Source organism: Monodelphis domestica, chromosome 1 (assembly GCF_027887165.1).
Source record: "Monodelphis domestica isolate mMonDom1 chromosome 1, mMonDom1.pri, whole genome shotgun sequence".
Lineage (NCBI taxonomy): Eukaryota > Metazoa > Chordata > Mammalia > Didelphimorphia > Didelphidae > Monodelphis > Monodelphis domestica.
In genome coordinates, this window is record NC_077227.1 from 661,767,147 (window position 1) to 661,793,404 (window position 26,258).

The window sequence follows — 26,258 nt, forward strand, 5'->3', positions numbered from 1 at the left end:
CTTAACTTAACACCAGTGCTTCCTCCTTATCATAATTTTTTTCCTAGCTGTGTTTTCAGAATTTGTTCTCTGCTCTAGATCTGACTGACCTTTTGTCATGTCAGTTTGTTATTATGGATAAGAGAGACAAACAGACATATAGACAGACAGACAGAGAGAAAGAGAGACAGAGACAGAGACAGAGAAAGACAGAGAGAGAGAGAGAGAGAGAGAGGTCAGGCAAATAATCTATGCACCATAGGCCAATGGATTTGATTTCAATTCCTGGACAAATTTTAGAATGTGTTATTAAGGTAATGGTTAGCAAATATCTAAGAAGAAAGAAAAGCCATGATTGTAAAGATCTGACTTCATCAACCACATGTCACATCACATTAACCTCATTTCCTTTTTTTCTGAGTTAGTAGATGGGTAGGAAGATCAGGAGGATGCTACGAATATTGTTTGCTAAGATTGTAACAAAACATTTTTAAAAGGTCTCATGTTATTCTTATAGCATAAAGGAAATGTATAGACTAGATCAAAGTTGGTTCAATGAATTTAGAAATTTCTGAAGATCTGACCCAAAAAAAGTAATAATAAATGGTTCAAAGTCAAGGTGACATGAAATCCTCCAGTGGAGTTCTTTTACTTTCCCCCCCTAAACCCTTACCTTCTATCTTAGTATCATTTTTAAGACAGAAGAACAGCAAGAACTAGCCAATCGGGGTTAAATGACTTACCCATGGTCACAAAGGTAGGAAATGTCTGACTCCAGATGATTTCTTAAGGAAACACGACTTTGTCTTGTGCAACTGTGGTATTTCCATTTAGAGTGCATACCTCTGAACTTCTCCATCCTGTACAAGAAAACTTCTCATTCTGGAAGATCACTCCAATCCAGGAACTCACTTCTCAGCAGTGCCCTCTACCCCTGGAATTTCTCTCTCTGATAGGAATGGGTCTTCCCAATATTTCTATTTAAGCAATGGTGCCCAGGCCATCCATTATTTCATTTTTCACCATGTTGCACTCCTCTGAACTCCATCATAACCTACCCCAATCCAGTACCTTCTTCCCTCTCCCCCCCTTCACAACTTCCTCTTCACATTGCCTTCCCCATTCAAATGTAAGCTCCTTGAGGGCAAGAGCTATTTTTCTTTTTCCTTGTATTTGTATTCACAACACTTAGCACAGTGGTGGGCAAAATAGTAAACACTTGATAAAGACTTATTGTCCAACTAATTTTAACATTTTTATCAATAAAGTCATAGGCTGTATGTTTAGCAAGTGTGATGATAACACAAAGCTCAAAGGAATCTCTAACAATGATAGATGACAGAGTCCAGATCCAGGAAGGTTTCAATAGGCTAGATTTTTGCTCAATTCTAACAGGACAAAAATTAATAGGTATAAACGTAAAACCTTTTACTTGAGTTTTTTTTTAAATCAATTAAACAAGTTCAAGATGATGGGAGCATGATTTGATTTACTACTAAACATTTAAAAAGAACTGTTGAGAAGGACAGGAAACCAAAGGGCGAGAAGTGTTAGTATGTGGCAAATATCAGGAATCAACAGTATTTTATGATAACCAAAAACAATTATATGGGATATGAAAATAAACACAGAATCCAGAAAGAGAGAGTTAAGAGTCCTCTGTAGACTGTCCACAGAATAATGCATTCAGTTCTGGGCACCACATTTTAGGAAGAGTAATGGTACAATCCTCCACAAAGTCCGAATCTGATGCCCCATGCTAGTGTGGAAGGTTCAGTTCTTCTAGGCTATGCCAATGGAACACAATCTGGTAGTTTCTTATGTGTTGCAAAGGTTTTGGTTCTTGCCACAGGAATAGAATGAGTTGCTTTCCTAGAACCAGGGAACAAGCATTTATTTATTAAGCCATTCCTATGTGCAGGGCACTGTTATATGCCAAAGAAAGGAAAAAGACAATCTCTGCTCTCCAGGGCACAATTCCAATCAAATGGGGGTGGTGACAATAGGAAACAATTATGTATACACAAGAGTTACATACAAGATATGTCACAAAGTGGGGGTACTAGTATTAAGAGGGATTAAACCCCAAGACACTAAAGAACTTCCCCAAAGAAGTTTAACAACAACAACGACGACAATAATAATAGCTAGCACCTACTTGTACCAGGCAGGGTGCGACTCTGAAATTTGGTGATTCAGTGACTATGAGGAGTACTTAACAACAGTATATCTTCAACTTTTTAAGTCTGAGAAGGATGAGTTTCTGCCACCATCATCACCACCACTCCCTTATTCTATCTATTTCATTAGGGGTATAAATAAATACTTTAAAATGTTTTTTTCAACTAATAGAATTTATTTCTAAGTTTTGTAGCCCCTCCCTGTATCATAGAAGGCATCGTCCAGCAAACAGATATTTATAGAGAAATCGTCTTTCATGTTTCCATTTTTCAACCCATTCTCTGGAGGTGGTCATTCACAAGTTATTCTTCAAGTATTAAATCTGTAGATGTAGATAATATTCTCTTGGTTCTACTCATTTTGCTGTCCATTATCCCATGTAGTCTTTTCCAAGTTTTGACATTATTTCTTATGACACAAACAAATCCTTTTTGTCACATCCCTGAAAAAAAGTCACTCAGACTCCACTTGCAGGCCTCCAAAGACATTAAGAATTTACTACCTCCTGAGCTAGCCCATTCCATTTTTGAAACATTCTAAGAAAATGGCAAAATGTCCACCTATAGGGTTTGATCAATGGGTATTATGCAAAACACCCCTAATCTACCTTCCTTTCTTCCTTCCTTCCTTCCTCATCACATATTTGAAAACAGCTATCATTCCCTAAGAGGCTATAAGTTAGCTTGTCTATGCAAAGTCTTGGATCTCTCAAGTATTTCTATCTCATTCAACAGATCTTCATATGACATGGTTTCAGTTCCCCTCATCAAGAAAGTATCCTTCCTCGTAACTAGCTTTCTTCTATTTCTCAGTCTCATGTCGCATCTATTCCTGATAACAAAACTCTCCAAATGGGTTTTAGTCAGGGCAGAGAGCAATGGTCAGGTAAGTGAGAGGGCAGGAGATAGAAAAGAAGAGATGCCCAAAGTGACAGGTAATCCTACCGGTACAGTTAATCTTTTTAACCTATAATTTCTCAATATCACATTTGATCTGCTCCAACCTTTCAAGATCTTTTTTTGGGGGGAGATTCTGAATCTGTCATCCAGGATCTACTCATCTTGATGTCAATGGCAAATTTGATAAGCATCCTATTACATTATCTGAATGACTTCAGACACCCCACATAACCCCCAGGGCCTCAGTCTTCTCATCTAGAAAATGAAAGGGAGGCAGACTAAATAGCTTCTGAAGACTTTTCCTGTTGGAGGTTTATAACCCTATGATTCTATGAGCTATAAAAGTAGCAGAGGCATGGAACATCATTTCCCTCCATGTGGGAATCCTTCTTTTAAACAATGGATAAAGTTATTCAAACCAGGGTTAAATAGACCCAACCATCAGCACCTAGCCCACAAATCACTCCACCTTTAGACCTCAGTTTCCTCATATGCAAAAAGGAAGGATTGAGAGGCAGCTAGATGGTTTAGTGGATAACTTCCAGGTCTAGAGATGAGAGGTCCTCAGTTTAAATATAGCCTTAGATACTTCCTAACTATGTGACCCTGGGCAAGTCAGTTAATCCCAATTGCCTAGCTCTTATTGCTCTTCTATCTTGGAACCAATAGGAGGGAGGGAAGGAAGGAAGGAAGGAAGGAAGGAAGGAAGGAAGGAAGGAAGGAAGGAAGGAAGGAAGGAAGGAAGGAAGGAAGGAAGGAAGGAAGGAAGGAAGGAAGGAAGGAAGGAAGGAAGGAAGGAAGGAAGGAAGGAAGGAAGGAAGGAAGGAAGGAAGGAAGGAAGGAAGGAAGGAAGGAAGGAAGGAAGGAAGGAAGGAAGGAAGGAAGGAAGGAAGGGATTAAAAAGCCTCCAAGGTATCACTTCCAACCCTTGAACTCTCTGACCTCTGTGGATAAATTGAGCTAATCCTGCTACCTGAGCCCTACAGCTAGTCAATTTCAAATATTCAAAAAACAGAAAACATTGTTTTCTCAGCATCTCTACTTCCAATATCACCCCCACCTTCTGTTACCTTTAGTCTAAGATAATACATGCTCGGTTTTTTAAAAATCTGTATGAATCCTTCAGCCATTTACCTGTATTCCATTTAATCTCATCTAGAGATGCTTTAAAATAACCTATTCTCAACTAACCAGCAGGTGGGAGAAAGAAAATAAAAAGCAGAAAGAAAAACCAGCTACCACCTTATCCAAGTTTTTCCTCTTGCTGTTACTACTGATAAAGCAGGCTTTAATTTCTATCAGGAGAAGCCATATTAAGTCAATGAATTAGTTATTTATAGCTTTTCCTTGGAGAGTTGGATAATCTAGCCACCAGCTTTATCTTATTTTCAATCTCTAACAAATGAAGACTTTTATCCTTCTAAATGCAATCAGCTCTTACCAAGCTATGATCAAGGGGTCCTTTATCAGTGAGCAATCAGTCCATCACATCTAAACACTAGGGACTCAACACCTCTCCTGCTGATTCTAAAGAGCACATTAAAGTAAAGCCACTGGCAGGTGGAGGGTGCCCCTTGGTACCTCAAAGCGGGAGGCTTCAGAAGTGGGAAACCCTGCTCCATTCCACCTGTCACCACTAGGGGGAAGTAAGTTAGCTCTCACAAAGTTCTCATCAAGCCAGAGCCAAGAAAAACCCAACAGCTGAGGAATGAGACCTCCTTGTCAGAATTAAAGGATAAACCCGTTGCCAGTCAGGCATGCCTTTTCCTTGGCTGCAGTGGAGCACTGTGGTTTAGTTTAATGGGGTTTTCCTTCGCTATTTAGACCTTGAGATAAATTCAACTAGAAGGGGATGGGGAACAGGGAGGAAGACTAGCAGATCTCATAGACTCCTAGAATGTTAAAAACTGAGAACTGGATAGAACCTTGGCCATCATTTAGTCCAATCTCCACACTTTTACACAGGAGAAAACAGGACACCTTGTCTAAAAACACATAAGTAGCAGAGACAGAATTTGAACCCAGATCCTCAGACTCCAGATTCTCTTTTGACTTTACCAAGGTCATTTAGTGCAAACTCAAAACCAGTTCAGCCCCTTCTCCATGATAAATGTCCATCAGCAGGGAGTGGAAGAGGGAAAAGAAGAGAATTGCATCTGACTCTTCCTTCCTTTCTTTCCTCCTCCCTCCTCCCTCTCTCTCTGTCCCTTTCTCTCTCTCTCTGTCTGTCTCTCCTCTTCTACTCCTCTCTCTCTCTCTCTCTCTCTCTCTCTCTCTCTCTCTCTCTCTCTCTCTCTCTCTCTCTCTCTCTCTCTCTCTCTCTCTCTCTCTCTCTCTCTCTCTCTCTCCAGAAGAATGGTAAGGGCTAGGTAAATGGGGTTAAGTGATTGGCCCAGGACCACACAACCAGAAAGTGTCAGAGGCCAAATTTGAACCCAGGACTTCACATCTCCACACCTGGCTCTTAATCCACTGAATCACCTAACTGCCCCAACATTTTCTTTCTTATCAAAAATGTCTAATAAAAATATTTAAATTAAATAACTCCATTAAAGTATGTATATAATTATTCAAGGTAAGCAATTGTTTTCAGCTATATAAATCATAAACAAACTAGCATCCAAAATATATCCAAAAAGAAAGACAAGAGCACAGAATAAACTGCTTGAATTCACATGGCACTTTCCTTCTAAAAGTGGTTATTTAGACCTTCATCCCTATAAAGCATCCTGTCTTCTAGAACTTCTTTCATTAAAACAATGGAAATAAACTGCCTTTATCCATCTATTTCATGTTCTTTTGGTAAAAAATAACAGATATATCATTTTTTTCAAATTATTGTTGTTCAGCCATTTCAGTTGTGTCTGACTCTTTGTGATCCATTTGGGATTTTCTTGGCAAAGAAAGTGGAAAGATTGGCTATTTCTTTCTCCAGCTCATTTGACAGATGAGAAAACTGAGGCAAATATGGTTAAGAGACTTGCCCAGGATTACTCAGCAAGTGTCTGGGGCCAAACTGAAACTCAAGAAGATGTGTCTTCCTGACTCCAGACCCAGTAATCTATCATCTGTGTCATCTAGCTGCCCTCTTCTTTTTTGCATGTTTCTATCCATTTTATCATTGGCCTATTAAAATCCTGATGCGTTGCTGTTCCTAGGTTATATACTATCCATTATTTTCTTTAAGGAATAACAGAACTGGAAAGGAACTTAGAAATAATTGGACTAAACTACCTGATTTTACAAGTGAAAAAATGGGCTCCAAAAAGAAAAATGACTCAACCAAGATCTCAGAGCAGGTTGATGATAGCTAGAACCCTGACTCCCAGCTTTTTGGCTCATGGTCTTCTGTACCTACTCTCTCTTTGGGGGAAAAAGCTATAATTTCATATAGATAGGCAGCTCTCATTGAAAGTCACAGTGTATAGAACCCAATTATCTAGCTCTTACTGATAGGATACTTTGGAACTGATGCTTAGTATTAATTCTAAAATAGAACAGAAGAGTTAAAAAAAATCAAAACCCCTGCTCCACAATTTAGAATCCTAGAGGGTTTTTGAAACACTCTGAGCTTAAGTGACTTGTTCAGTCATACAGCTAGTATGTTTCAGAGGTAGAATTTGAATCCAGGTTTTCCTTACTTAGATACCCACTCTGTCTGCTGTTATGTCTCTCAATTATACCTTCTCTGGAGCATCCTAAGAACCTAGTGCAGGAGAAAATAATAACAATACATATTTTATATAGACGATTATAACAAAATTATATTATTATATATAGAATTATATAAAATATATAACTATATAATAAACAGTATAATAAATAATAACATTTTAAAATGTGAAGTTATTATTACTACCAATTATACTAGAATGTCAGACTGAAGATTTCAGTTTGTTCTACTTCTGAATATTTCTGCCATCTCATGAACCTGGGGGTACCAGGAAGACCTCATGACTAACTCCCTGACTCTAAAATCTCTCCTTCTTATCTGCCAAAAATGTTTATCTCAGTTTGTCATCCTAAATTCTTCACAACATAAATATCTTTAAAAAGAGAAAATCATCAGTCATTCACACCCTTGTAAGAATTAGTTCAATTAATTAATTATTGGTTAATTTGATTATTTCTTATAACTTGATTATTGATTAATTAACCTCAGAGCTGAGGTCCTGAATTGAGAGAATGGAAAACTTATTAAATGGAGAAGAAAAGGTAATTCTGGAACTCTGGGAGGTTTTGGGGAACCAGAGGATTCAGAGTACCTGAGGAAAGAGTACAGCAAGAGATTAAAAACAGGATGCAGAGAGACAAATAGAAGACTTACCAAATTCAGGATGTTAGATTACAGTCAGTCAATAAACAAACATTTATTAACTGCCTTTTATGTGTCAGGCACTATGCTAAACTCTAGGTAAAAAAAAAGAGGAAAAAGATGGGCTCTGCCCTCAAGGATCTCACAATCTAATGGGGGAGACAAAAAAACAAACAAATATTTACCCCCCCCCCAAAAAAAAGCAAGCAAGAAAAATGCAGGACAAATAGGAAATAATTAAGGAAGGGAAGGGTAGCTAAGTGGCACAGTGGAAGACATCTCTCTGAGTTCAAATCTGGCCTCAGACATTAGTTGTGTGACCCTGGACAAGTCATTTAACCATCTGTGCCTCGGTTTCCTCATCTATAAAATGAGCTAAAGCAAGAAATAGAAAATCACTCCAGTATCTTTAGCAAAAAAACAACAACAAAACAGACCAAATGGGGTCACATAGATTCAGAAACATATGAAAGGACAGAATAACCATCACAAAGAAATGGAAAACACTAGAATAAAGGAATACAGAAATATTTTGTGTGGAAGATGGGATTTGGGGACCTAAAGAAAGCTAGGGAAGGCAATAGGCAAAGATGAAGAGGGAGAGCATTCCAGGCATGAGGATCAACCAGGCACTGTGCTAGAAGTTGGAGATAAGACTATAAAGCATGAAACAATCCTTGCTCACATTTGAGAGAGACAAGTCCATCAAAAAAAAAATATATATATATATACACACACAGCATAAATATGCAAGGTGGTTTGTGGGTGAGTCCACAACGGTTGGAAGGGTAAGTGAAGAGGCTTCTAGTAAGAGATGGTGGAAGGGCTATCGTACACTTTTGGCATTTAGCTCAGTGCTTTGTACCCAGGGAAAGCTTAATAAATATTTCATTCTTTGACGCATTCATATGGCAATCTTCTAAAAAAAAAGACGGGGACTCTAGGAGGCAGAGAAAAGGAGAAAAAGAATCCAGGCATCAGAGGCAGCCAATGCAAAGACATGGAGATGGGAAATGGAGAATTATGAGCTGGGTAACAGAGGGCTCATCAGTCTAGGGAATGAAACACAGATCTCCGATTCCAAATCTTCAGGATTGTTTCCTTTTTCCATTCATGTTTTTTAGATGGTCTGACCCTCTCTGATTGACTGAGGAGGGTGAGAGACGAAAAGGATGATCAGAGTCCACTCACATGCCAACTGCTTTTCCACATACATTTTAGGTCAAAGCAGCCTCCAATACAGTGTGCTTCCAAGTGTAACTATTAACGCGGAGGTATATTTCATTCTCACCAACCAACAGAGAAGATGAACATGGCACAGTGACACGAATCCAAATGTGAAACATGAGGAGACAAAAAGTGTGACTTCATTAGGCTGGGTTATGTACAGGCCGATGAGGAAAACCCAGAAAAGAGCAAAAGAATGACCAGGTTGGTGGCATTATCTAATTAGAGCAGACTTTCACCCAGCTGCCAGAGCTAAAGCAGGTCCTGACCCTCCTTCTCCATTTCCCATAAGCCTTTCATTTAAAAAATAATAATTCAACAGCGTCCTCATGTTCTAGGGTCAAATCAGATCCAGCTATGTCTTCTTCCATTACAAGATAATGCCAGCAAATAATAGGACCTGACAAACAAAAGCCAAAGGGAGGAAGGCGAATCAGAAACAATGTGCCAACACATTCCTTATTATGGACTTAAATGAATGGAGTTTGCTTATGTCCCCTAAAAGCTGCAGCATGGATCCCTCTGCCTCAGGGTCTGACTTTGCCAACAATCACGCTCAGGAAAAGCAATCATTTCCTCCTAGTGGTCTAATACATTAAGCCTTTCAAAGTGATTCCCAGCTGTCATCTGACTTTGTCTTCACAGAATCATAGGGAGATTGTGGATGGAGGTATTATAATTCTCCACATCCTACAGATGAAGAAGTGCAAGCATGGAGAGATGTGACTCACCCAAGGTCACTCAGGTAAACAAAAGAGATGAGAAAAGAGCCTGAGCATTCTAAAATCCAATCCAGGATTCTTCTATGAATGAATGAATGAATCAGTTATTAAACATTTTCTAAGGACAAAGAACTGAGCTAAATGGTGAAGAGACAAATAGAAAAGACACATTTTTTTTAAATCCTACTTTTGTTTTAGAATCAATACTAAGTATCAATTAAGGTAAGGGCAAGTGACTTGACCAGTCACACAGCTAGGAAGTGTCTGAAGACAGATTTGAACTGAGGATTTTTTATCTCTAGGTCTGGCTCTCAATCCACTGAGCCACCCAACTACCCTAAGAGATCTCATGTTAGCCAAACAGCAAAAATAAAAATAACAATAATAATAATAAATGTTCCCACTCATTTGGAGGCCAGGTATGCAACATCCCCAACAAAGAGGAAGCAGTCCCCAGAATGACTCTTTATTCCACAGTGTTATCAGCAGCATACTACTCAAAATTATTTAGGTGTAAAATAAGCAATGGTTTAGCAACAGATGACACATCACAGGCAGTAGAAGTGACGACTGAGGAAGGAAGAAGGAAAAAAAAGTTACAGCATGACAGATTGGTGTCTGCTGGGGGCTATTTTGTGGAGAAGTAAGATGGCCACTGCACCTCAACAGACTCTGAGGGCATCACCATGTTCCAGCCCAGTCTAAGAAATTATTTTCATAAAAATGACAAGCTAAATAATATTCAGTTTTATCAAATTAGGAGAATAGATAGTGCACTAAGAAAGATTTCCATTAAAATAGAGTTTTTAATCCTTCCTTCAACAAACAGGAGCTATGTGACCATGGACTGATCACTTAGTCTCTCTAATCATCAGTTTCCTCATTTGTAAAATGGCAATAATGTTATGTAGGCTAACTTTATCACAGGATTATTATGAAGAAAGTATATTGTAAAACTAGAATATTAAATAAATGCAAGTTATCACTAGTATTGCTATTACTACTGCTACTGTCATGATTACTACTAGCACTATCACCACCAACACTGCAATTAAAACCACCACTGCCATCACCACTACTACTACTATTGCTACTTATACTACCACTACTACTACTATTATTGCTACTATTGCTCCCACTACCACCACCACCACAATTAAAACCACCACTGCCATCACCACCATTATTACTACTATTACCACTACTAGCACTACTACTACCGCTCCCACTACCACCTTCACAATTAAAACCACTCCTGCTATCACCATTATTACTGCCACCACTACTTCTATTACTACTTCTACTACCACTACCACTACTACTGATACTACTACACTACTGCTGCTGCTGCTGCTATCACCACCACTAGAGTAGGATTTTTAAGTATATAAAATTGTTTTTATCCTGACAATGCCAAGCATGGGGATGTTTAAGGCTCAATAAAATGAGGAATCACTGGAACCTAAGCTAGATACTTTGGGGAGATACAGAAGATGAGATTAGTCCTCAGCTTCAGTGAATATCTCAGAAAAGAATATCAAAAAGCAATTGCTTACCTTCTAACAGAAGTCATTTGTTGATTTTAGCTATGGCTCTGGTGTATCTCTCCTCTACTCAAGAATCTTCAATATTTTCCTATTGTCTATTGAGTAAAGTTGAATGTCATCGAAGTAACTAGGGATGTTAAGGAGCAGACTTGGGGAGTATATGACAGTTATTTTCAAGAATTTCAAGAGCTGACATAAAGAAGAGAGATTCTATTTGTTCTATATGGCTCCATTGGTTTTGTTGTTGTTGAGTCATGTCAGTCATGTTTGACTTTTCATGGCCCCATTTGGGATTTTGTTGGCAAAGATACTGGAGTAGCTTGTCATTTCCTTCTCTGGATCATTTTACACATGAGAAAACTGAGGCAAATAGGGTGTACTGACTTGCCCAGGGTCACCCAGCTACTAAGTGTCTGCAGTCATAATTGAAACCAGTAAGATAAGTCTTCCTGACTCCAAGACTGACACTCCATTCATGGCACCAGCTAGCTGCCCCATTTGGCAAGAACAAAAGAACAAAAACTAGAAATTACAGAGACAAATGTAAACTTGATGAAATGAAAAATAGTTAGAGCTGTCTGTAGTAGAACTGGGATGCTTTGGGTGGTTTTCAGAAAAAGGCTGTGTCTACTTATTGGATTTGCTGAAAAAAGGGATGGTTTGTCAGGTGTGGGTTGGACCAAATGGCCTCTGAGACCCTTTCCTTTCTAACTTCAAGAGACTCATTTCTCTGGAACTCAAGACTCTCCACAAATTGGTGCCACAATGCCAGTCGAGTCAACTTAGTGGTATAATAGATAGCGTTCCATCTTAGAATCCATACTCGACAGAAGAATGGTAAGGGCTTGGTCCTAGAGTCAGGAAGACCTCAGTTCCAATCACTCATGAACTATGGACAAGTCAATTTCAGTTTCCTCATAGGAAAAAGGAGAATAGCAACAGCACCTACCAGGACTGTGAGGAAAAAACGAGATAACACAGAAACCGTTAAGCTATACATGAATACTAGACGTTATCATTATTACCTTCCTACCTTCGTCTCATATAACTCCACTCGATTCATTTTCTGGACCATTCTACCTTCCCCAAATACATCTATGTCTCCCCTCATTTTTGCCACTGCTCTTCTTATTCCCCATGCCAGAAAGGGGAATTCCCTTCTCTTTGCCTGCTGAATCCTTTATAACCTGACTAAAAAGCCATCACCTCCATGGAACCTGCCCTGATCCCCACCCTCCAAGTTGGCAATGATTTTTACTTCTCAAACTTCAGGGACCATATTATTTCAAAACTCCAATGTGCCAACTGTGTAATATTGTGTACTGTTACTATCTCTGCTAGTGTCTTATCCCAGTACGTGCTTTTAACTTCAAGATTACTCCTTCCTCACTTTGAATTAAAAAAAAAAAAGCAAACAGAAAGAAGACATTCTCAATATCTTTTGAAAAACACTAATACAATCCTGGCTTCTCTCAGGGCTAATTTGGTGCCCTTTCTCATTTTCATAGTATGTTCTACTTCAGGCATATCCTCCCCACCCCAAGGCTACCCAAAAGCATTTTGTTGCATTTTTTAAAAATTCTAAACAAACACCCAATAAAATGAGCATCTCCATATATGCTACATAGACCAGAAGGAGAATGTACATGAAATTGAATCTTCTCAATGTAGAGCCTGCTTTTCTTTCAAACTATAACTTTCAATGCTATCCTGGTTGTCTGTGATTTCTTTTGATCTTTTCTTTAAAAATAAAAAATCCTAATCTCTTTCCCAACCTCATTGAAAAGGAGGGAGAAAAAACCCTTATATGAAATGTGCATAGTCAAGCAAAACAAATGCCTACATAGGTCATATCCAAAAATATGTTTCTCATCTCATCATGAATCCATCACCTCTCTGTCAGGAAGTGGGTAGCTTCATCATTGATTTTCTGGAATTGTGGATGGTCATGATAGTCATGAGAATTCTTAAATCTTTCACATTGTTGCTATTAGAGAATGAATTGTTCCTATGCTTCTATTTACTTCATTCAAATCCATTTTCCCAGGTTCCTATGGAACCCTCTCCTTCATCATTTGTAACTGAACAACAGTATTCCATTCCATTCATATGCCATAATTTTTTCTGCCATTCCCCAATCGATAGGCCCTTCCTTCAGTTCCTAGTTCTTTACCATTACAAAAAAGAGCTGCTATAAAAATAGATGCATTTATGGATCCTTTTACTCTTTATGCCAAAAACACTGTTAATCTATTATAACCACATCCTACTGGAGAATCACGAAACCCTACTCTTAACACTGGCTGCCTGGCCAGCTTGAGCCTTTTTCCCATAGAACTGTTTTCCAAAATATCATTTCACCCAAAGCTGTGGTTTGCATGGAACCAATCAACAAAAGAGTCCAGGTTGGTTTACATATTATTTTATTTAAGACTCACAACAACCCTGTAAAATATGTAGCAGTTTTATGCTATGCTTTTGAAGGAATTTCAAATTTCAATTTATGAAATTTCCAATTCACAGAAGAAAGAAGTCAGAAAAATCCAAAATAATGTCCTCCTCCCTCCTCTCCACATAAATCCAATTAATTCTTATTTAAAAAAAAAAAAAACCTTACTTTGCATCTTGGAATCAATATTGCTTGTATTGCTTCCAAGGCAGAAGAATGGTAAGGGCTGAGCAATTGAGGGTTAAGTTACTGGTCCAAAGTCACAAAGCTAGGAAATGTCTCAGGCCACATTTGAACCCAGGACCTTCTGTCTCTAGACCTGGTTCTTAATCCACCAGGTACCCTTAATTCATTCTTTAAGGTGAAGTTCTACTCACACCTTCAGCAGCAAGCCTTCCCTCACTGACCCAGCCCCACTGATCTTTACCTACTCTGATTACTCCCTGGACCCCTCATTAAGTCCTTAGCACATACTGTTTTGTGTTGCTCTTTTATCTTATTTTTTTTAACTCACCTTCCATCTTGGAACCAATACTATGCATTGGTTCTAAGGCAGAAGAGCAGTAAGGGCTAGGCAATGGGGGTCAAGTGACTTGCCCAGGGTCACACAGCTAGGAAGTGGCTGAGGCCAGATTTGAACCTAGGACTTCCCATCTGTAAACCTTAAAATTTCTCAGACTTATGAATGTTAGGGGTTTCCCCCATTGGGGAATCTTCTACTTTAAAAAATTCCCTAACAGATGGTGAGAACTCTACTTGAGTGTGGGGGCTCCTAGCTATGGGAGTGTCCCTGCTCCACCCTACTTAAGACTGCTTTAGAACAGAAAACTGTTTGCTAAACAATGAAAGTACTTTGATCCATGCTTATGGAAGGGACAGGAAGTTCTTTGAGTCACGACTGTTTTAGAATTGATACAATGGGATACTAAGTACCTATAAAGGTGGGGCAACTTGTAAACTACTTAAAACTAAAAGGGTGATAACTTATTCAGAGGTTTTTTCTAATGAAATTTGTCCACACAGCAGCATTTTTTCCTGACTTACTAAAGAGATTAAAACTACTCAGCTGTGAATTCAAAATGGGTGGTCCTTTAGAAACATCTACAGTGATTGGTAGATGTAGATGTAAGTACTTAGGGGAGGTGACAGAGAAAATTTTGCCCTTAAAAATAAGAGCTCAGAGAAGAGCAAAAAGGATCTCAATTTCTGATTCTCATTCTGGAGGATCTCATTCTGAAGGAGAGCTCCTTGAGGAGCTCCTCTGAGGGGCTCTGTCCCTCTGGGGTAGGAGCTCTGGAGGCTCTTGAGAGAGGCCCTTTGAAGCAATCTCTGGCTGGAAGACTATTTGAGGAAGGACGCTGGCCTGGTATCACTAGTATCCTTATTTAGTCAGACCTTGTGGTGAGTGTTAAAAAACTGACTGATTTCTCTTTTAAGACTCAGGTCTAGGCCATATTGGCTTGAGGCCCTTCATACTTATTCCTTTCTTACTCTCTCTCTCTCTCTCTCTTTGATTACTCATTGTATTGTTAATTAAAATCTCTATAAAACCCAATTGACTTGGGTATTTGAATAATTGGGAATATTTCCCTGGCGACCACCTTATATTTGATTTTAAACCCAAGACACTGTAGTGAACCACATTTCTGCGGTCAAATTTACTCACCCTCTCTTATATCTATCACAATTTATATCTTCCACTATTTTAATCACTACAGTTTAAGACCTCAACCATTTTAGATCTCACACATCTCCAGGTCTGGCTCTCCTATCCACTGAGCCACCCAGATGCCCCTGTTTGCATTTTTATATTTCTATCCCTGTCCATCAATAAGCCTGGAGTCTCCTAGAGGCCCCCGGAGACCAAAGATTATCTATAACATCTGTGTATTCCCAGCATCTGGCAGAGTACCACATATACAGTAGTTGGCATTCAGTAAAGACCAGTCAACCTTCATGACGAGGACGATGCCTCTGAGAGCCAGGAGCTTTCAACTGATATTAAAGGAAGACAATGCAGTCATTTATGGTCAGGAACAAATAATGCTGCTGCTGATTTCAGATCACACCTAGCACCAGCCCTTGAACACATCCAACCCTCCCATTCACAGGGTAAACCATGGGCACTCTTCCCATCCTACCCACAGCCTCGCTCTCCCCTAACGGGCACGTACATCTCAACCCACCCCATCCAGCTGCCTCCTCCTGCTACATCGGGTCCCTGGGCAGGCAGTGGAGAGAGGCAGCAGGCGCCTAGCAGACAAGGATTTTAACCCAGAGTAAAATGAAAAACAATAACAACCGCATGTTTCAAAACAGCTCACAGCAGAGGCGACCAATCTGGGGAGGAAAATGTGCCAGAGTCTCAGCCTGTAGGCAACCCCTACTGAGCTAGAAATCCAAGAATTCAAAGCACATGCACACATATAGATATAGATATAGATACCTATGCATGACTGCCTCTCTCTTTCTCTGTGTGTCTGTCTCTGAGTCTGTCTGTCTGTCTCTCTGTGTTTCCATCTGTCTTTCTCTCTGTGTGTGTCTGTTTCTGTCTGTCTCTGTCTGTCTGTCTGTCTCTCTGTGTCTCTGTTTGGCTCTGTGTGTGTCTCTGTGTGTCTGTCTCTCTGTCTCCATCTGTCTTTCTCTGTGTGTATATCTCTCTGTCTATCTCTCTGTGTCTATGTCTCTCTGTGTCTCTGTCTGTCTCTGTGTCTCTGTCTCTGTGTGTATGTCTGTCTGTCTCTGTGTGTATGTCTGTCTCTGTCTCTCTGTCTGTTTCTTTGTGTCTCTCTGTCTCTCTGATTCTCTCTGACTGTCTCTCTCTGTGTCTCTGTCTGTCTCTCTGTCTCTTTCTCTGTGTCTCTGTGTGTATGTCTGTGTCTGTCTGTCTGTCTCTCTGTGTCTGTTTCTTTGTGTCTCTCTGATTCTCTCTGTGTGTCACTCTCCCTCTCCCTCTCCCTCTCTCCTTCTTCCTCTCTCTCCCTCTTCCTCTCTCCAAGTCAGAATGAGGGCTCGTTCTCCCCAGCAGTAGGGTTCTTTTTCAATCTGTGCTGCCTGGCAGTAAATGGAGTCAGCTGACTGTTCTCTGCCTTCCATCAGGATCCAGAGGACTGGGCAGGGCCCCCCTCTATTGTTCCCCAGGCTGATTGGAAAACAGGCTTTCCAACATCCGTGCCTTTTTTGAACATGGCACACCAACTTACTGAATGGCTGTGACCAGAAGGAATAATATTTTTAGGTTTCTGTAGCGCTCTACAGTTTATAAAGTGCTTTCCTGTTGAGATAAGTAGCAGAAGAAACATAAACTCCTTGAAGACAGGAACTAATTTTTGCCTTTTTTTTTTAACATTCCCAGGTCCTATCAAGGTACCTGGAACACAGCCACTTAATTATGTTTGCAGATTGATTGGTGCCCATTTTCCAGATGAGAACACTGAGGCACAAAGAAAGATATGACATGATTGGCTTACAGGTCAAAGCAGGGACTTAACCCAAGTTTCCAAGACTCTTTCCACTATACTGCACATGATACCCATTGAGCACAGAATGTCAAACGATAGGATTTTTTATCTGTGGTTAAATGCATTTCCGCAGTCCTTAGTCCATGTCTCCAATCATCAACTCCAACAATTGTTGAATGCCTGTTGTGTACAAGGCATTGGACTAAATTGATGTCTACTAAATTAATCTATTAATCTGACTAATTAATTCCAATTAATGGTTATGGATTCCTACTCCAACTTAATTTCTCTCAAAGCCTTCTTTGGGGGATAAAAGAGAAAAGGCATTCCTGCCTGTTAGGCACTTATGGTCTTGAAGAGGATATGAGATTTTAGTTATTTTTCAGTAGTATCTGACTCTTTTGTGACCCTATTTTGGACTTTCTTGGTAAAAATACTTGAGTGGTTTGCCATTTCCTTCTCCAGTTCATTTTCCAATGAGGAAACTGAGGCAAACAGTTTAAGTGACTTGTCCAAGGTCACAAAAGCTGGTAAGTGTCTGAGGCCAGATTTGAACTCAGGAAAATGGTGCCCCATAGGCTGTGCCACTTAACTGCCCACAAGACAAACAATCATGAAAAGTTTAAGAGAAAAACATAAGCTAGAAACAAGCAGGTGATACAGTATGTGATTCTATCTCTAAGTGCTTGAGGATTCCTTCTCAGCCTTTTGGCTAAGATCAAGTGTTTCCTAGGAGAGATGGTCCAGGAAGGGTTAATGGAAGAGGTGGTACTTAGACTTGGCCTTAAGAGATTTGGAGAAAGGGCAGCTAGGTGGCTCAGTGGATAAAGAGCCAGGACTAGTGATGGGAGGTCCTGAGTTCAAAATTGACCTCAGACACTTCCTAGCTATATGAGTGACCTTGGGCAAGTCATTTAACCTCCACTGCCTAACCCTTACTGTTCTGCCTTGAAACTAACACTTAATATCCATTCTAAGATGGAAGGTAAGGGTTTTTGGAAAAAAAAAAAGAGAAAGAGATGGAGGATTTGGGTGTCTTGGGTGGAGACAGGAAAAGGGGATGGGATCAGAAAGCTTGGAGGAAGGAATGATCAGCAGATGAAGATACGACTAAAAAACCAAGTAAGGAGAAAGCCTTCAGTGTCTCACTGTTAGCTACGGGTAAAATGAAGAGAGAGGTACTATCTGGATAACTGCCCTGCCCAGGCAAGGTCTTCGAATGCCATGGAATCAACTGGAAGTGGTCTTTGGCACAGGTGCCTTCTAAGAAGGGAGCCCATTAGGAAAGTTCCACTGCATTTTTATTAAAAAAGATGAAGGTTAAATATACACCATAACCTAGGGATTATAATGCCCAAGTTCAGAGCAGGTAATTACAGAGTCTTTTTATCCAAATCTATTACACCTCCTCAGCTCACCTCACTCTTCCACATAACAAATGAAGGACATAAAATTCGCCCTGCCTGAAATCTACAGAATAATCTCTGGTGGGACTGCAGCCCTGTCAGAGACAAATTCATTACACCTCTAAACCCCAACCCCTCATCCATAAAAAATCAACAGCGTTGCTGGGAAGAGAGCAAGAAGAGAATCGATGGCGAGGAGCAGGCAGATCTGAGTTGTTTGTTTCCTCAGTCAGGAATACCCAGATAACAGTCTCTGCCAAAGATGCTGATGGTGCTGATGATGGAGAGAGCTAGGAAGAATTCCCCACTCAGAGTCTGTTTTCCCAAAGGGTAAGTTTCTTGCTGCTTTCTGGATTCAGCACCCTTCTGCTCACCGCCCTTCCTATTTTTCCAAAGCAAAAAAGGATCATAGGATCCTAGCAGTTAAGGGCTGCATTGCTGTCTCGCTCTCTCCCAGGGAGACACTTCTCCAGACAATCAGTTAAGGACTAGCCAAGAAGAGGTCATTGATCTCTGCTTGAAAAGCTTGGCTGGCTCAGTATGGGGAGGGTCTAGCACTTCCCAGATGTTCCATCAACTGGCTGGACTCATGCCAGGGGAGCTCTACAGATCTACAAAGGGATGTCTGTTCCCCAAAGCAAGCATCATGCAAAATCAAAAGTGCTCTTAACTGACTCTGAAAGTGCCCCTGCTTTGATGGGACAGGCATCATGGCCAGTCTGGCCATCAATGAACAGAACCTGCCCCTGGCTAGGACCAAGCCCAGCAGAAACAATGGTCATAGGGTTCCTTTTCATGAAATTGAAAGCCGGAAGCCTCTTAGAGATTATCTAGTCTGACCCTCTCATTTTAGAAAGGAAGAAAATGAGGCCCAAAATGAAGATGTGACTCACCCAGGGTCACATAGGCAGAAAGTAGGGTAACTGGCATTTTGAACCTAAGTCCTCTGATTTCAAAGTCAATCCACTCTCTGTTGCACCATGATATCTATAGGCAACAGCCCACTATACTCAGCCTGCCATAAGGGAGGGATCTGTTTCCCCAGACTGGTTTCTACAGCAACAAGGCTAATGCTAACATGGTTAGAAAGAAACCCAGTAAAGTTAACAGGAGCCATGCCAGAAGAGCAATCCAAAACATGGAAATCAAAGCCCTTGCAACAGTGAGTATGCCAGCCAGACTGTGGAAAAATTTGATAAGCCAGGAGGCCAAACTTGACACCCAAATGGTTAGATTTCCTTCCCTTTCCTCCCTTCCATTCCATGCCACTTAAAAAAAAATGTCCCAAAGTACATAGAAGCTTGAAAAATGCCTCCTTAACCTAGTGCTCAACATATAGTTGGGTCCTTATTCAGTGCTTGCTAAATTAATGAATATATCTTCTAAAAGGTAAGCAAATCATGAATATTAGACATGAATGACTAGAGAGTCACAGAAAGGCACAGAACAGAGAGACAGACTGTGACAGTATGGGGGAAAGAGACAAATAAAATGAGTTGGCTAGATAAAAATATGCAGATACTACTGACAGAAGTAGGAGCTTGGGCTGGTTCAAATTAACTGTGGAATTAAATTTGACAAGTAGTAATGACAATAGGTAAAAAGCACTTTCAAAAAAATTAAGTACATGTGTTTTTCCTTCGATGAATTCAGTCTTATGACATGTAAACTACACTGAACCAAAAGAGAGACAATGAAGAGTAATACACCTGCTCCTACAAGATGCTACAGTGGAAAGAGCTCTGGGTCCAGAGTCATCTACCTGAGTTCAAATCCAGCCTCAGACACTTATTACCTGGGTGATCCTGGGCAAGTCACTTAGCCCTATTTGCCTCAAGTTTCCTCATCTATAAAATGAGCTGGAAAAGCAAATGGCAAACCACTCCAGTAGCTATACCTGGAAAACCTGCAATAGAATCTCAAAGAGTCAGAAATGACTGAAAACCAAATAGTGTTATCTCCAGCTCCAGACCTCATATTTTAAAAGTTGAATAGGCTGTCTTCTACTCTTTTCCAGCTCTCTGCCCCTTGGTATGGATGAAAGTAAATACAACTGGCTTTACTTCTCTACTCCTTACTATTGAGGGGCATGAGTAAATAATTTAATTTGCCAGGGTGTTGGTTTCATCCATGCAATATGCATTCCAAGACTTTTAATGTCTTTTCATGCTCTAAATCTTATCCCCTGGAAAAGGGCCCCTTCCCTCGGCTAATACAACAAGCCCAAGGAGCTTGAGGAGTGCCTGGAGTTCTCTACTTGGCCCCAAGACCCCATATTTGGTCCTGGCCCCTTAAGCTCAGAATACAAACTAATTTTTTTTAAATGACTGTTGGTTCTTCTTTTGTTTTTGTTTTTTAAATCAATATAAGATGATATCAATTAATAATTTTCTATTGCAAGAAGCAGATTAGAAAAGTATTGTGTAGTATAGTTAAAGTATAGTTAAATGTACTAGTCACCTTTCTAGTCAGGTGTTCAGATATTATTGTTCATTGTTGTTCAGATATTTCAGTCATGTCCAACTCTTTGTGATCCCATTTGTGGTTTTCTTGGCAAAGGTATTGTAGTGGTTTACCATTTCCTTCTCTAGGTCATTTTACATATGAGAAAATTGAGGCAGATGGAGTTATGTAACTTGCCCAGTGTCACACAGCTAATGAGTGTCTGAGGTCAGATTTGAACTCCCTTCTTCCTGAATCTACCTAGTAGCGCCTTTACAACTCATGAGCAGGTAAGACTACCTACTTTATTTGAATTCTTGATAGCATTCCAGATATTTACTTTGGGACTTTGAGACATTGATCATAATCCATTCCTAGCCCATGCCATCTTACTTTCAATCCTATCCATTCCCTCTTTCCCTACAATCATGTTCAGACTGCCCCTTTCCTTAAATTTTTTCTCTTAACCCTAAATTGCACTCAAACTAGTGCCTTACATTGCTCCTCTCCTTCACTTAGTAAGTGAAGTAGTTACTCTTAGTTAGTTACTCTTAGTAAGAGTAGCCTCCATTAGCTGCCTCTATTTTATCATCAGTCAATTATCCATCAGCCTCTTGCCATATGACTTCTGAGGTCATCATTCTCTTCAACATTATCAAGGATTGCTTAACAGCTAAATCCAATGGCCTGTTTCCAGTTCTCAAGATGCTTAGACTTTCTTTTATATTTTTTTAAATTTCTATTATCATGCAAACACACATACATATTGGTCATTGTTTTAAGAGAATACTCATGCAAAAACCAAAACCTCAAAATAGAACTGTAAACACACCAATGTGAAAGATAACATGCTTTGATCTGTTTCTATCCAACTTCAACATATCCTTAGACTTTGTGCACCATTTGATTGAAATTCCAATCTAATAGAAGTTTCTTGAAAGCAGGTTCTTTTCTGTCTTTGCAGCCTTCATGTTGTTGTTAATTCTTGATGATTGAAGAGTACCAATGACACCACAATTAGGGGCCAGGATTGTGAATCTTAAAACTGCTCAGACTGTACCTTAGAAGATTTGGTTAAGGCTATTTCCTTATTGTAACAAATGAAGGTACTTGATCAGGAATGTATTGGGAATTTTAACATTACTCCACCCATACTTAGGCATACTTTAGGAGAAGATAAAATTGTAAACTCCTTACTGAACAATGAAAAGTCCCCAACCCATACTTATAGTAAAGCTAGAACCTTAAGCTAGGTCTATTTTTAGATCTAATACAAAAGGGTGCTAAGTGCCTATAAAGATTAAATTAATCACTAAAAGGTCAAGCAACTGACAAAAGGCAAGCTTAACAAAAGAGGTGTGAAGTTTTAGTCTACCCAGAGAAGGTGAGAACAAAAGAAGATGTGAACTAAGAATGGTCAGTCCTGGGGAAAACGTCTACTGTAATTGGGAGATGTGAAAATTTAGGGGAGGTGGCATAAAAGAAATTTCTCTTTAAAAGGAGCTGGCTCTCTGAACTTAAGAGAGTTCGGACTAGTTGGAGTTCGGACTAGTTGGAGTAGCTGGAGTTCAGGAGTTGAGGATTTCAGTGAAGGACTGGAGTTTTGCTTGAGACATCTTGTAGTGAGTGATTAAAGACTGACTAATATCTCTTAAGGCTCAAGACCCTTCATACTATTTACTCTCTATTCTCTCTCTCCCTTTCCTTAATTCCTTCATTTGTATTAATTAAAATCTCCATAAAACCCAGCTGATTTGGGTATTTTCATATTTGGGAATTTTCCCATGACGACCACTTATTTTTAATATAAAATCAAGACACTAAAAATTATCTTTACAGTTTTGGCAATTCACAGTCTTGAAACCCACATTTTTGCAGGCACAGGATACAGTGCATTCAACCTTCCTAGTGAAGCACCTGATCTCTGGTAGATATTTAATAAATATTTATTGAATTGAATTGAATTGACCATTCCCCTCTTAGACTCTCTCCATCTTAGACTTCCATGACACTGCTTTCTCCTGGCTTACTGCTTATTTGTTCACTGATTCAATGTCATCCTTCTGGCCTGAGTATAAGCATCCTCAAGATACTCCCCTCTTCATATTTGTTTTCTCTCCCTCAGCAATGTCATCTACTCTCATGGCTTCAAATCATTATCTCTATTTGATCAACTCTCAAACATATATATATATATATATATATATATATATATATATATATATATATATATATAATAAACATATAAGTCTTGATCGCTTCCTTGAGTTTCAAACTTACATTTCCAATGGTCAGAGCTGGAAACAACCTTAGAAATCACTGAGCTCCATTTGATATTTTACACATAAGATACCTAAGATGAAGAGGAGAATAGAACAGTCCCACCAACAGTGTATGAGTGTTCCCACATTCCTTCCAATAGGTATCATTTTCCTTTTTGATCATGTTAGCCAGTCTGATAAGTGTGACATGGTATCTCAGAACTGTTTTCATTTGCATTTCTCTAATCACTAGTGATTTAGAGAATAGTATGGAAGTATACCCAAAGGGCCATAACACTACACATACTCTTTGACCCAGCAATACTACTATTGAATCTGTATCCCAAAGAGATCAGAGTTAAAGGAAAAGGACTTACCTGTACCAAAATATTTGTAGCAGCTCTTTTTGTAGTGGCAAAGAATTGGAAACTATGGGGATGTTCATTAACTGGAGAATGACAGAACAAGTTGTGGTATAGGGTTGTAATGGAATACTATTGCACCATAAGACATAATTGACACAATGAGTTCAGAAAAACCTAGATAGTCATATGAATTGATGCAAAGTGAAGGAAGAAGAAAACACTGTATAAAATAAGAAATATTATATGATCAAATGTAAGGATTAAAGTAGTTTTATCAGCAAAGCAAGTTTTCAATATATCTACAAAGCTCATGATGAAAAATACTACCTGGGGGCATCTGGGTTACTCAGTGAATTGAGAGCCAGGCCTAGAGATGGGAGATTCTAGGTCCAAATCTGGCCTCAGATACTTCATAGCTGTGTGACCCTGGGCAAGTCACTTAACTCCCATTGCCTAGCCCTTACTGTTCTTCTGCCTTAGAAGCAATTCACAGTATTGATTCTAAGACAGAAGGTAAGGGTTTAAAAAAAGAAAAGAAAAGAAAAAAGAAAAGGATAGGAAAGGAAAGGAAAGGAAACTGTGATATGTGAGTTCTAATTTCTATCAAGACATAAGCAATATGGAAATATGTACTGCATGAAAGCACTGGTATAGCCCATATCATCAGACTATTTATCATATGGAGGGAGAGAATCTAAATCATCAGAAAATGACTGTGGAACTGCTTGATCACATGGGCCAATGGGGATATGATTGGGGATGTAGATTCTATAAATGATCACATTAGTGTAAATATTAATAATATGGAAACAGGTCTTAAATCAATGGCATATGTAAAACCCAGTGGAATTGCTCATTGGCTACAGTGGGGGAGGGGGAGGAAAAAAACATGAATCATGGAACCATGGAAAAATATTCTAAATTAATTAATTAAATATTTGTTTTCAATTTAAAAAAAAGAAAGTGATTATCAAGAATTGTTTCTACATGCAATTGAAAAAATTTATAAAGTAAAAAAAAAAATAGGAAAGCCAGCCATCTTCTTAAAAAGGGCTCTCCAATTCTGTAATCAATAGACCCCCATATTCCTAAAATCTGAAAGGAATCTCTTGGTTCTGTGTGTCCCTTAAATATAGTGAAGGGCCAAGCTCTTCCCCTTTTCAATAATAATGTATTGGAGAATTTTGAAGCTGCTACAGGTTTCTCCACATGGGCATTTTCACTTCCTTTTAAGAAAATCTGACACCTGAAAACCTAAACATAGAAAAAATAAGATCATAAAATCTCATCACAAAAGGGGGAGGCACACAAAACCTTAGGGAGCATGTAATCCAATTTTCTCATTTTAAAGAGAGGAAAATTAAGGTTCAGAGGATCACTTGCCCAAGGTCAAACAACAGCAAACAGCAGAGCCATAATTTAAAGCTAGATTAAAATAGGTTAGTATTATTAATAATAAACTCATAAAAAATGTTTCCCTAAAAAGCTTATTTAAATATCAAGAAACCATGCTGCATTTAAGCAGTAAATTCCTTCAGTGCTCTTAAAATAAAATTTTATTTCTAAAGATTAGATGCCCACCACACCACATACACACACATCCTTGGGTATGCACCCGGTAAGTAGTCAGTGAGGTAGCATCACATTAGATGTGGCCATATTTTAGTCACACATTCTGGTCTCAGCTATCTTTTCTTTTCCAGTCATTTTAGACACTCCATATATATATATATATATATATAGTCAGGGTCTTAGGTTTGATCATAAAACCAGCAACCAACCAGTCAATCCATCTTCATAAATATTAAGAAAAGGAACTTAATACAAGGATATCAAGCTTAATGAGGCACCATCTTAAGCACGGAGACTTTTTGTATGTCATTTCAATTTTTTGACTTTTAACTGGTCAGTGAGCTGTTAGGGAACTGCAGAGATCACTATTTCAGTGCAGCTTGTGTAGACAGCTGGAATAGCCCAACATACTGGTAGGAAGTCTTCAAAACTGAATTGTTATTTATTTCATCTACACTGTATCTACACTTGTAAGTCCCTATCATTGGATCTGAGCACTGAAAAAGTAGTCAAGCAACCTCAGAAAGAGAGATGAGGAGAAAGAACCTTCCAGGAACGGGTGCTAGCCAGTGAAAAATGGGGAAATGAGATGGAGCTTTTAATCTGAGGAACAGTAAGTAGGTCAGTAGAACTGGATCATAAAGAGCGATGAAGGAGAATAAAGAAAGATGGGAAAGGTAGGAAGGGACCAAGTTATAAAGAGCCAACTTTAAACGTACAGAGAAATTTATATTTGATCCAGAAGGTAATAAGGATCCCCTGCAGTTTCTCATCAGGGGGATGACATGGTCAGACCTGAGCTTTAGGGAAATTACTTTGTTAGCTGTGTGAAGAATTGAATTGGGGCAGGAAGATGTTTGAGGAAGACTATCAATTAGAAAGCTCCAGTAATAGACCAGGCAAGACGTAATAAGGGCTAAACTAGTTTACTTGAGATAAGGCCTTATGTGAGAGATGTGTTTGACAAGAGAAATGACAATACTTAGTGAAAGACTAGATATGAGGAATGAGTGAGAAATGAATCTTCTGTGTTCACATTCATATATAGATTTCCACACTGGAATGTGAGCTCCTTAAAGGCATGGATTATTTTTGCTCATTTTTGTTTTTCTTTATATCCTGAGAGCTTAGCATAATGCTTGCCCACATAATAAGTTTTAATAACTGCTAATTGGTTGATGGATAGAACAACACTAGTAGAACTTGGCTACTTAACACAAAGAATCCTTTTAAAATATAAAGAACAAACCTAGAGTTCATATATTTTCTAAATTTAATTTTTCTCATCTTTTTTGTTAAAGCAAGCCTTACCAGTAAGACACTGAAGGCCAGTGAGTAGTTCTATCCTAATTGAGCAAATGTGTATTCTTTAGATGTCCCAGTTTACTAGGATCTATTGTAGTTTCCAACTTCTTCCCTAAGCTTCATTTGA

At 39.1% G+C, this 26,258-nt stretch overlaps 1 protein-coding gene across 1 annotated transcript in view; it reads right to left on the minus strand.

Annotated features, from left to right (window-relative positions):
• PRKCE (protein kinase C epsilon) overlaps positions 1-26,258 on the minus strand; it is a 693,187-nt gene that overhangs the window by 397,930 nt on the left and 268,999 nt on the right.